This window comes from Oryza glaberrima, chromosome 9 (assembly GCF_000147395.1).
Source record: "Oryza glaberrima chromosome 9, OglaRS2, whole genome shotgun sequence".
Taxonomy (NCBI): Eukaryota; Viridiplantae; Streptophyta; class Magnoliopsida; order Poales; family Poaceae; genus Oryza; species Oryza glaberrima.
Window position 1 is genome coordinate 6,042,609 of NC_068334.1, and position 4,772 is coordinate 6,047,380.

General features: G+C 37.7%; 1 pseudogene; it reads left to right on the top strand.

The window, feature by feature from the left end:
• Positions 1-212: 212 nt before the first annotated feature.
• LOC127783625 (uncharacterized) lies at positions 213-1,314 on the top strand (annotated as a pseudogene).
• Positions 1,315-4,772: the final 3,458 nt, after the last annotated feature.

Below are 4,772 nucleotides of genomic sequence, written 5' to 3' on the forward strand. Positions count from 1 at the left end.
TTCTAGGTGTATTAGAGCCCGTCACAGATAGAAGGATCTGTACTAGTGACGATACCTTACAACATGTATTGAGAGATATGATATCTCTAGGACAACAATAAATGCAGGAATACATATTGAAAGATTAGGTCCTGTTACTATATAAATGGTGCTATTGCGATGTCAAAATAACACATCGAAAGAGTTGATAGAAAGAATTGGTCCTCATTAAGATGCAACCTGTTAATACCGGTATGAGGGGTTCATACCCCATGGCTATCGTGATTATGGCGCTTGTGGCAATGTTTGCCATCTTCTCAACCTGTCATGCAGGTAAGCACTAGTATTTGCACACAATTATTTATCCTTATTTGACTCATGAAATGGAACAGAAGAGTTGCATCTCAGCATTCTTTTTCGATAATTGTGGGCATATTTTTTAACACTACATATTTTGATAAAACGTGTTTGAACTATGAAGTCTGGGAATGCTGACAAATTTTGATAGTTTTGTTTCATATTTCAAACAAAAAATTGCACATATACGGACAACCAAATATTTCTGTATGAAACAGTATATATTTTGAGTTTCAGAAGTTCTTGCTTATTAGTTAAGAATTTCCCCTGATTCTCAGCAAATGTAGAAGGAAAAAACAACCTAATATCAGATATGTTTGAAGGTCATTTTCTTGTGATATATATATGCCTAGGTGATCCTTCATATTGCAGCACTAATTTCCTCCACTACATATGAATCATGCTTGTTGCAGTGAGTACTACTAACTGCATTGCTCTTTACTGTATAACAGAGAGCAGGCTACACTGTTTCAAAGAGGTCAACTGCTTCACCCAAAAGTGCAGCGACAAATGCCGTGATTTTACACAGATTCCGGAACGTTCCTATTGCACCTTTACACACGAAACACAATGCTGCTGCCCACTTGCAGATAGCCAAGGTCTTGCCAGTGCTAAAGTCAGTGGCTCTGATAAAGATGATATTAACATTAGTGGTAGAGGTGGAGGCCACGACCGCGGGGGTCGTGGTGGTGGCGGTGGCAGACTCCCTGGCCATGGTCACGGTGGTGGCGGTATCCGTGGTGGTGGTCAAGGTGGTGGTATTGGTGCCCCTGGTGGTGGGTGCAGAGGGGCTGGCCACGGTGGAGGCAGTGCTGGGGGCGGTCGTGGTGGTGGAGCAGGAGGCAGCCATCGTGGAGGTGGTGGCGGCCATGGTGGAGGCCTCCCTGGACGCGGCCATGGCAGCGGTGGTGCTGGGGGTAGTAGTGGAGGTGGCCGTAGATCTCTACCTGGCCGCGGGCATGGTGGTCAAGGGATGAACCTAAGACGGAGATGTCTCTTGATTGAGAAGTTAGTTTTCTGTAATAATATTGAGAATTATATATAAAAACATTACATACATCAGTCATTTTTTTCCATTGTCAAAAGGTGCACCTCGGCCAATTTTTCTTTCTATAACCCAGAGTCTGTTTGGTGTGTCACTGCGGAAGAAATAGTGTACTGTAGCATTATCTAGTGTAGATAGATCGAGCAAGGTAGACATGAGAAGATGGGAAAATATGTAGCACAACAATATATGTAATACAAACTTGAAGAGTACCATAGGATCAAAAATAGATGTATGAGATTTATCCATGTCAGCTTGCGTAAAAATTTTACTCCCAGTAAAAATGCCAAGCTGTTTGTGAAAATGCATGGTTCCCAATCACTAACCATGTGTGAAAATAGATTTTTACATGTGATTTTCTTAATAGAACCACTTGAAAAAATATGGCTATTTTTTTACAAGCGACCCTCTAGAAGCACTGCCTAATGAAAATCATGATTAAAGTGTTGTTTCTCCATGGTGGTGTCAACAGTGGATTTTGTGGCGCAGCCGTTGGGAGTAACAACTTAGGCAGTGGAGACGAGACGACTGAGGAGATCAACAACTGCGATCCAAGGGCTCGCGTGACATTGACCACCGCAGCGAGGGATGGAACTAGAAGTGGCAACTGCTGCGGCGCGCACAACATTGGCAACAACAGCTCAGGGGCGTCAAGCATGCTGGCTCCAGTGGATGCGAGTTGCAGAGGAGGTTGGTGGCGATGCTTGTTGATCAGCGACAACGTCGACAACGTCAGCAGATCCTAGGTCGCCTCATCCATGATGGTGCGTGAGCTAGGGTTGCTGGTGAGTGCCGTATTTAGGTATTGTTTCAATGTGAATTTGGGGACTCCGGTGACAATGGCATCTATTTTGGGAAAACATTTGTGAATTTCCTATTCCCCATTTGAAGAATTATAACAGGTAAAGTGAATTTAGGGACCTTTTGGATGTGAATTTGGGAAATTTTTAATTATTTGATTGGATATCTACTTCAAAACCACAATTACTTGAATTGAATTACAGGAAAGTTGACTTTTGAAATAGTTCAACCTTTGCAGAGAAAATATATAATTTCCCATTGCCAATACATGACTCAGCCTTGTTGAGTCATCAATGAACCCAAGTGCTCAGTTGGTCGCTCGATCCGATGCAAATGATGACGACGTTGTCTTGGATGGCTAGTTTGCAATGATCAAACACCGAAGATAGTGAGAGTGCCAAAGTTTAAATCTTGGATGGTTCTGATCCTGAGTCTGTTTTGTCGGGTCTCGGAAGGGAGGGTATATTTTGGGTTCCCGTTGGTTTCTATGCCAAGTTGGACATAGAGTAGGATCTGTAGGAGGCAGGACCAACTCTATATAAGGGACAATACCGGTTCAATAGGAGAAACAATCTACTCACAATCTAATCTAGCCAATTAAATCGTTTTATCAATATTGCACCTAGTTCTAACCTAGCTAGTTCGTCCATCTTTATCGATTTGCACAGTAAATCATACGCCTTCGCTGTGAGAGTGCAAAATACCTTTGTAGGTTTTCCCGTAAACCTTCCGTTCGCTCATGAGACGAGTGTTTATCGCTTGTTCTATCTAAATCTTCTCCTGTAGCCGGTTTAATCTTCTCCATAAATATATAAATTTCCATAAATTTATAATAATTAGTTTTATTTACATAAAATTCATGCAAAATTTGTATATTCGAATAATTTTTTTGATGAAGTTTTATGTTCCAAATTAACATAGAAGATTGCATTATCATGAAAACTCTTAAAGTTTCTCTTGTTTTCCATCAGTAATATTTTGGGTTTCTTCATATGTGAAAAATTAAATTCCACTATTAATTTTTAACCTGTTTTTCCCTCTACGTTTCATTCCCTTATGTTGTTGGTAGAGAAAGTTTATAACCTGTTTTTTAACCTGTTTTGTTCTAAATCTTCTCCTGTAGAGAAAGTTTTATTGGTAGCTTGGCACATATTTGGAAGCAAATGAATGACAAAATTATTTAGACAAAACACCTTTGGTCCAAATTTGGACTCTTTACACGAATTAACTCATTCTCTCAGTTTGCCTGAATCGTATAGAGAGTGAAACTTTTTTGATTTGGGCTAATGCCTTCTTCCAAAACATTTCAGACAACTCTTGAAGCCTTACTTTCCAGTATTCTTCCATACTCCTCTCATTCCCATTTACCATCCCTATCTAAACTTTGATGTTATAATTCAGATAAAGCTGTAGCAAGGGTGTATTGAACATGTAGCTAGGTTACACAGTCTGTGTCAAGGTTGCCCCTTACACATAGTGGGTGGCTCCTACTCTCTCACCTCTCTTCTTTCATCTATCTCACCTTGCATAGCAGGTGCTTAGGGGCTTATGTGACTTGCTCTTATCTAGTCATAACTCTTCACCTCCGCTACTTTCCATGACATTAAATATACTACATCTAGTTTATCCATTCTCAATTAGCCATCACTAGCCGTCAACCCGTGCATTGCACGGGTTATTGTGAATGACAGAATATTAAAATTTCACTGGATAATGATAAAATATGTTGTTAAACTCATAAGTATATTTTGTTTAAAAGAAGTTGATACAAAACACTTTCATTTAAATTATAGTGGCCAAAAACATAATTAGTAATTTCTTATATAACCCATTCTAATATTTCTTCTATTACTTTATGTTTTTTTTGAAATTACATAATTTTAAAATTTAGTATTAGGAATATAGATTTATACTCGTTTTGTTGTCTCTTGTGAGCATTTTGCTATCAAAAAGTTTAGCAATTTTGAATTAATATGTACAGAAACAAACTTGGTTTGGAGTTAACCTTTTTCACGATTTGATGATTCCTATATTCGTAGTTATTAAATATCAAGTTGTATTCCATGTGGAGTAGTCTCAAATATATATAGCATCTTTGTAATTTAGTTTTAAAATTCCTAATTAAAAAATATTACACTCAGTTTGAAGTCTTAATTATTGTTTTATCGTGATTAAAAATTGTTCCAAATTTTGGAATCAACAATGGTTCTTTCATGATTTGAAAATAAAAAAATTCGAAAGTAATATATATCGTCACACATCTGAAGTATAAGTCATTTCCATGTTTTAATAATTTTGAATTTTGGAATTAATCACTACCTGTATTGTCCTTGTGTTGGTCTCCTAATTTGGTACTATGCTCCTGTTTTTAGATACGTGATTTTAATTAGCACTTTTACATCATACATTAAATTAGTATGCTAAATTAAAATTTCGATGAAATCATAGATTCACTGAAACAAATGTATTTGGATGAAGCATGGAGCAGATTTGTAAGCGATGTATGTTTAACTTATCTGGAAAAAGGAAATGTCCACTTAAAACTTGTTATTAATTTATAGTGAACTTTCTCATTAGCAATAAAAAAGAT